Source organism: Dioscorea cayenensis, chromosome 18, assembly GCF_009730915.1.
Source record: "Dioscorea cayenensis subsp. rotundata cultivar TDr96_F1 chromosome 18, TDr96_F1_v2_PseudoChromosome.rev07_lg8_w22 25.fasta, whole genome shotgun sequence".
Lineage (NCBI taxonomy): Eukaryota > Viridiplantae > Streptophyta > Magnoliopsida > Dioscoreales > Dioscoreaceae > Dioscorea > Dioscorea cayenensis.
This window is the reverse complement of record NC_052488.1, coordinates 5,077,314-5,086,071: the sequence shown is the minus strand read 5'-3', so window position 1 is coordinate 5,086,071 and position 8,758 is coordinate 5,077,314. Positions and strand designations below refer to the sequence as shown.

General features: G+C 34.7%; 1 pseudogene; it reads left to right on the top strand.

The window, feature by feature from the left end:
• Positions 1 to 499: 499 nt before the first annotated feature.
• LOC120282737 lies at positions 500 to 1,676 on the top strand (annotated as a pseudogene).
• The last annotated feature ends 7,082 nt before the right edge of the window (positions 1,677 to 8,758 follow it).

Here is an 8,758-nt window from a genome sequence, read left to right as displayed (position 1 = left end):
ATTAAAATCAGATAAATATATTATAATATAATATATAAAATATTTATAAATAAAAATCAAATAAATAAATAATAAAAATAAAAATAAATAAATAATAAAAATAACAAAAATAATAAAAAAATATAAATAAAAATATTATATATATATATAATTTAAACGTGGGACGTGGGGTGTTAGTCCTGGTTCCCCACGATTGATACAACTGCCCACGCCTCACGACGGGGCCGGGAAGTCTTTAAAAAGAGAAGAACGAGGAGCGAACGGGGAGAGAAGATAGGAAGACGATAGAAGAACAGAGGAAAACGATAGAAGAACGAGGAGGAAGGACGAGAGAAGAAAAAGAAGCGAAGGAGAAGAAAGAAGGTGTTCTCTCTACTAAATGTATACATATATATATATATATATATATAAGGTTGCTGCAGTTACCTACACCGCTGCTGCCCATTGCCTTGCTGCCATCGCTGTTGTCTGATATCGTTACTATCGCTATTGCTGCATGATGCCTTTGCTGCTATTACCGTCATTGCTGTTGTTGCTTGAAACCATCACTGCTTGCTATTATTGTTGTCGCTGCCGCTGCATGAGGTTGTCGTTGATTTATGTTGTTATCGCTGTTGCTGCCGTCGCCGCTATCTCACTGCAAGATGGAAGGAGGCTGAAAATAGTCGGACTCGTATTGTTAGGTCTGAAGAGTATCGATTGACTGCATTCGCTTCACCTCCACGAAGGTCCTCAAGGATGATCCCATGAAGGTCCAGGCCAAGTTTGCCTAGGCAACAGTTGGCATGCACGTAAAGAGAAGAAAGTCCATGCATGCAAACAAATTCTTGGCCCCGTGTTTCAGTTCTCATCTGATTGGCTTCACTTTTGCCCGAGAACATGAAGGAAGAACAACAACGGTGAAGATCTCAGTTCTAGGAACCATTCTCATGCTCTTGGAGGACTATGCTGAGGACTGTAATGGTTCCTTTCCAAGCTCGTTGCGAGCTTTTGAAGTCATCGTCTGCATGCTGCTATTGCTCGCATGGAGAGATCATGATCTAGACAGAACTCTGCACCACTTGATCAAGATAAATTGTCTCGCTCTGTTCGCTGTGGAAGAGCACAACAAGAAGGAGAATAAACTACTAGAGTTCGCAAGGGTTGTAAAGGCCAAAGAGTAGGTAGTGGTAGGCACTCTGCATCACTTGACTGTGGACGCAATTGATGCCGGAACTAAGAAGCTCTATGAGGCCAAGGTCTGGGTCAAGCCATGACTGAACTTTAAGGAGCTTCAGGAATTTAAGCATGCTGGAGACTCGCCCTCACTTACTGCATCTGACCTTGGTGTCAAGCGAGATGGACATGAACCTGGATGGCGAAATGTGCCTGCACATGACCCTGTGGTCAAGGACGCAGCAAATCATGCTGTCACAACCATCCAGCAGAGGTCCAACTCCATTGTCCCTTATGAACTTCTGGACATCCTTCATGCTAAGGCAGAGGTGATTGAAGATTCTGCCAAGTTTGATATGCTGCTTAAGCTTAAGAGAGGCAAGGAGGAGAAATTCAAGGTTGAAGTGCACAAAAACTTAGAAGGAACCTTTCATTTGAATCAGATGCAGCAAGAACATGTGGATTCTGTTTGAATGGTCTTGTTAATATGCGTAAGAATGTGGAACTACTAACTAAATGAACGTCCTCGGTTTCTGTTTGTTATGATATTATGTAAGCATAAATGATAACTACTAAAATAAGTGTAACAGTTGATGTTTGAACAATAAAAAAAATAAAATAAAAAAAAATTTCGTGAAGTCGTCAGTATTATTGGATGTAAGACCACGGGATGACAAGTCTGACATGCAAAAGCTGGAAGAAGTAGTGAGAGGTATAAAAATGGAGGGCCCACTTTGGGTAGCATCCAAGCTTGTCGACATAGAGCCAGCCAGTGAAGATATTCAAAGTTGTGATATTATTGCTTTTTAATAAACTCACAATATTGGTTGTGCCACATGTGACATTCAATTGAAAATTTGGTCTTTTTAGATCTCAGCCTCTTAGTTATTTTGGCTTATGCACTGGTGCTTCTGCCCCAATGTTGAAGGTCTACAAAGCAAAGAATGTCATCGATGAATTAGAAAGGGCTAAATGAATACTCTTATGTAGAGTTAATGACAAAAATATCTATCCTAAAGCAACAACAAAAATACTCATCCAAAAGCAACGAAAAGAAAAGATACTAATCCTAAAGTGAAGGCAATGAGGCATGCAACATGGTGACAAGGCATAGGCGGTGGCAATAAAATATGATATATATATATATATATAAGTTATATGTTCACATATAAATGATGTAATAAGCATATATATATAATAAACAATAAAATTTATAATTCGCAAATTTTCTTGCCTTTAATTGTACTCGAGCCCTTAATCGGAGGTTCCTAAGATTTCAGTCTGGAGTAATTAATAATGGAGGCTTGCCTATATTAGGAATGGAAGAGTCTACAAAGATAAAAATAAATAAAATAAAATAACATTTGTGATTCGATATATCGCCTGGTGTCTCTTCATCGACACGATGCCAGGGCGCATATTTTCGATCCCACATTCATTTCTAGAGATGGGTCTCACCTTTCTTTTAAGATGATATACGAATTTTTATACTTAATAGATGGACACTTGAGGATGAGCGGGTTTACACCAATGTTGTATGAAGAGTAGCTTGACTCGAAAGAAGGATCAATGAGAATACTTGTATTGAGAGTTGATATTATTGCCTGAGATTCACTCAGAGTCTGCATTCACAAGAAGCCATGTCTCAAAAGATCATGGACATCAGGTATGCCTTGTTTCATTTATTTTTCTGGTTAAAATTTTTGAAAGAGAAAAGCCAAATGAAAAATACACTTGAAGTTGAAGTATGCTTAATGAAATCAAAGAGGAGGCTGCAGAAGCAGTTTGAGATTGAAGCAAAATTATCTGGTTCCCATTACAATCAGAAAACGATATGAAGGTACAGGAAAAGGAGTTGTCGCTCCTCAAACAATTTTCTTAACAAGATATCTTACAAACTATGTTGGAAGTTTCATCACAATTACATCATAAGCAGGTTTGAAAGTCTTAAAATGGATTGGATTTGGTTAGCAGTTTCATATCTGGAAAATGTGCAAGATGAGTAATGAAGATATGTGAAAGAGTTTGGAGTGTCTAAATTTCAAGTCATTAATAGTACATAAAGTTTTTAGAGCAGCTGATTAAGTTTCACAAACCTTTCATGTGACATTACCTATGGATATTCAAAATGTGGTTATTTAATTTTTCTAAAAGGTCTTCCAAACTTCCAGTCATGAAAGGCTAAGGAACAACTTATGGATGGAGACAACATCTGAAGTATGATAAGGTCTTTCTCTATAACCACAGAAAGTGTGCCTCAATAGTTATTATTCTAATACCATTGTTTACAATAATACGAGTATAGAGGATAGTGGTCATCTAATTTGAACCCTACCTGTGATCACTGTACAATATTAAAGTATTCAATGGCCCACTCTTGTTTAATGACAAAGATCTTTTACACTTCTTTTTTTGTTGCAGGTGGTTTCTTAGTTATTGTGGAACTTTCATTGTTTATTCACATCAAAAAATAATTTTTGTTAGTCAATCAAATGTTTCAGGCATCTTCAAATGTTATTATTCCATTTTATCAGTGAAATGTTAATCAAGTTTCTTATTAACATCTAATGATGAATCAGTTCATTATCTGTCATTGCATTGCTTATGAAGATTGTGACAATTAAATAGTCATGCAGAGGCATGTTTGCAATTGAAATCATTATACATGTTTGTCTATAATTCATGTAATCATACTTTAAGCAAAGAATAAACTACATGAATTGCCAATTCCTTCCATGAAATTCAAAAGTTTTCAGATGTAATCAAGCATACAGTTTTTATTTAATTTGAGCTGGTCATTGCTATGTTTTATAAGTGCTTTTTTACATGTTATCCCCTGAAAAATAGTGATATTCCTATCATGTCTCGTAACTTGTATTTATGGCTAGGGGTGGTCCTGGGGAAGAAATCCCTGATCCTTGTGGGGACCCGATCCAATGGGAGTGGTGATTCTGTGATTCTTCCCTCTGTAGGGGTGGAGATAGGTGCCAACTTGTTCCCATTTTATGAAACATGACAAGGGCAAGGAAAGCATTCCCTACCCCACAAGAATATTGACTCGATGAAATTGCACATTAGATGTTTAAATTTAACATAATTAGAAGTAGGTATTTTGTCCTATTTGTATAAATCCAACATTTTATGTGTTGAAAGCATCTGATGGAATATTTTTAGTAAGTTTCTATATTGTAGCTTGTGTTTAATTAGAAGTAGGTCATTCCCGTCCCCTACTCGTTGCCGTCCTTATTTATGCCACTCCTCTATGTTCCCGCTAGTGTATAAATTGATTAATTAATCATTCGCAATAAGTTGTGTGATTTCACTCTTTTATTTCCATGCACAAGCATACTTTCAATTTTTTTGAAAAAAAAAGTCATTAATAGAAATTGTACAATTCATGCCTCATTATATAAAATGTACAATTGAGCATAATAATAGAAGAAATGAACATCTAAATGGAAATATAACAACTAAAAGAAACTCATTAATATAGCAAATATACTGATTGGAGTCATAATCAAAAGATGTTAGCTATGAAAAATGTAGAAACAATAACTTCAAACCAGATACTTGCATTTAAAATTATGCCAGTAGTCGAAAGAATAATAGGTAAAAAGCCCCAAAAGAAAATGGTTTTTTTGTTGACAAGGGCGACAAGTAGGAGTGTAAATGATACACCACTACTCGCAAGCTACTCGAGCTCGACTTGGAAAATACTCGAGCTCGACTCGATCATAGTCGAGTCAAGCTAGCCGAGTTCGAGTATCTTAATACTTGACTCGAGTGCTCGCAAGCCTAATCGAGTAGTTATATATATAGATATATATTATTTTATACTTAAATTACAATTTTATCCTCCAATAATATTTAAGATTTTTAAATACCTTTTTTTATTAAGATTAAAAAAACTGTAATTTAAATTTTAAATAAAAAAAAAATCCTAACTATACTTTTAAAAAATAAAAATAAAGAAAAGCTAACCCTAATCTCTCTTTTCATCCGCCTCCATGCCTCCATAGTCCTCCACGGCTCCGCCTCCACCTTCGTAAGAATTGCAACACTCAAGTTCACTATCCGTCAATTTGTCACCGGCAGACTTCACTCAAACACGCACTCTCTCTCTCCACTTGGCCACCACCATCCATCAACAGCCCAAGTTCCCACCAGGGCCACCATGAATCCCAGGTTCTCATATCATTCTTTTCCATAATTTTTTTTTTAATTTCTTTATGTATATAGTAAGACATAGGACTAGCTTGTGCATCTTTTAACAGGTAACAAGATTTTATGTTGGTGGTCGTGTTGTTGATGGGAATAATGTTGGAGTTGAAGGTGCAAAAGTTATGGTAGATGGGAAACCCAAGGCAATCATTGATGGACAGGAGTTTTACAAGCTTGATGGAGTAATTTTCTATCATTATTTTTTACTTAACCATGATTTATCTAGAGAGTTGTTTTTATCAACTTGAATTCTTTTATTTTCTCTATTTCCTTAAGCTAGAAGCCATGGAATAATCATTTAGAATCCACAAACTCTGATTTATAGGTATACCATAACAGAAGGCAAAATATACATGAAGCCATAATTTGCATTATCCTAACTAGAAAATCTTTATTTTGTTGTATGGTCATAGGCTAATATAATTCTTAACATGGCTTGCTTGCACAATGCCCTATTTGCCTTGTTCAACGATATATATACTTGCATTTTCAGGGTGACATTTCATATTCCTGCTCATTAATATAAGCAACATGTTTTGGGCTAGCTGCATTCTTCTTGACAGGATAATTTCATTTATTTCAGATCTTTATTTTATCATGCCATTATCTTGTAAAGTCATCTAACTTGGGGAAAGTGAATTCATCTATTATTGATTTTTAAGCTTCATTAACAGATGTTATATATTTTGTTAGACTAGTTGTGTGTGTGGGAGGATGACAACTAATTTTTTATTCTATTAGGTTACATCCAAGCATTACTCTATATTGGTAGAGAAAACCCATTGCAAGTTCTATGTTCTAGAGAATTTCTTGGTAAGACATATATTTCTAGCTGATACCATTTTCAATTTTAAAGTTTTTTGCTTTATTAAAGTATACCTTTTTTTGGCTTTATTTTTGTTTTTGCATATACTTTAACGCATTGAATGTGTATTTATGTTTTAGAAAATTCTAACAAGCCATTGTTATGAATAAAAAATTCTCTTGGTTGAGTTTGATTTGATTAGGTTAAGTTATTGGCTTTTCTTCTTCTTCTTTACATGCATGTGCTTCTTTAAAATCTCTTGGTATTTAAATAAAAAACCATTTAGTTTCAGTTTAATTACTTATAAAAAAAACATTTAATATTTTCATAGATGTATAAATAGTAATTTTCAGAGATGTATAAATAAATTTGATGTTTATAGAGATTGATTATGATTTATATTTCTCTAAATGATTTTTTTTTTTTGAAGAACATGAGACTTCCAAATCCAAAAAAGGCATTCTTGAATGGAGATTTCCAAAGAATTTTGCTTGTCTTAAATAACAATCTGGTTTTCCATCCAAGAAAGGTACTTTCTTTTACTTGTAGTCCATGTGTTGTTTAATTCTTGATTCAAATATTTAATTAACTAATAAAAGTGAAGGCTAATTTTTTTTAGACAACATGTCATCAAACACAGCAAATGTCTCCTCTACGCCATTTCAATCAAGAACAAATACGTCTACTAATCGGGCTATGCTTGATGGTGATTCTTCAATGAATGAAAGTTTAGATGGTGATAATGGTAATGCAAAAAAATCCATTGATCCCAAAGATGAAAAACATGGTGTTGTTGACCTTGAGGGAGAGGGAGAGGAAGATGAAGGTAATGAGAAGAAAAGGTCAAAAACTTCTACTGTTTGGATGGAGTTTAAAGAAATTACTCTTGCCGATAGTTCTAAAAAAGGAGAGTGTGTCCATTGTAAAGAAGGTTGGCTATAAGTGCTAGTAAAAGTACAACTCAATTTAAAAGACATCTATCAACATGTTTGAAGCGAAAGATTTATCAAAATCAGCAACAAAGGATATCTTTCAAGACCATCAAAGCAGGAAGTAGTTCTAGTATTGAAATGCTACCAGCTTTCACAAATGGCAAGTTTGACATGACAAAAATGAGAGAGGTTGTTGCACATCGGATACTTATGCATGAGCATCCATTTTCAATAATGGAAGAAGTAGGTTTCAATATGATGCAAAAACATGGGATGTCTGAATGGAAAAACATCTCACGTGTTACCATCAAGAAAAATCGCATGCAAATTTATGAGAATGAAAAAAAATAATTGAAAGCATTGTTGAAGAATGTTAACAAGATCAGTTTGACTGTAGATTTGTGGAAGTTAAGTAATCAAAAGATTGAGTATATGGTTTTGATAGCCCATTTTATTAATTGTAATTGGAGGTTGCAAAAGCGTGTCATTAATTTTGTTCGCATTCCACCTCCTCATTGTGGTGTTGAAATTGTTGATTGCATTTTTAGGTGTTTAAAGGAGTGGGGAATCGAAAACAAGGTGTTTACAATATCTATTGACAATGCTTCAAGCAATAACGTGGTAATTAAAATTCACAAAGATACCTTTTCAAGAACTAAGAGGTTGCTTTGTGGAGGAAAGTTGTTTCATGTTCGTTGTTGTGCGCACATCCTAAATCTCATGGTTCAAGATGGGATTTCTGAATTTGAAGATATTCATGAGAGTGTCAAATTTGTGAATCAAATGAGGAAAGGCTTAAGTCATTTTCTGATATTGTACAGCAGCTTCAATTGCCTGAAAAGAAACTCATTCTTGATTGTAAAACAAAGTGGAATCCAATCCCTTTATCATTGTTGTCCAAGTCCTTAAGATTGGAAGAAGGCGGAGAAAATTTGTTAGATTCTTGAAGTGTTTAATGGAATCATAAAAATCATCTCTGATAGTGATTATCCAACTTCAAATTTTTTCTTAAATGAAATTTATCGTGTGAAGGTTTTGTTGGATTAAAGGGCAAATGATGGAGATGATTTTATTCAAGCAATGGTTGGTCGAATGAAGTGCAAGTTTGATAGATATTGGAGTGAATGTAATTTGTTGATGTCGGTGGCTGCGATCTTAGATCCAAGATGCAAAATGAGGGCTGTTGACTTTTCCTTTTCCAAGATGTATTTAGATAGAGATGCAAGAGAAAATATTTTTAAAGTGCAAGAAGCTTTATATGATATTTATGAAGAATATGTTCGTGAGTATCAAGTTGACAATGAGCATAGTGGTGAAACTTCAATGCTTAACAATAATGATGTTGGGAGGAATGGTAAAGAGAAAAATTCAGGTTGGTCTAAATTTTCAAGCTATGTGAAATCTGTTAAAAAAGCCTCACCACAACATTCTGATCTTGATGCCTACCTAGCTGAAGGTTGTTTCTTTTTTGAAGGAGATCCTAATCAGTTTGATGCTCTAGAATGGTGGAAAGGGAGTACTTTAAAGTATCGTATTTTATCAGGAATGGTTCATGATATACTTGCTATTCCTATCACTACAGTGGCTTCAGAGGCTGCATTTAGTGTAGGGAGTAGGGTTATTGATACTTATCAGGCCTCATTAG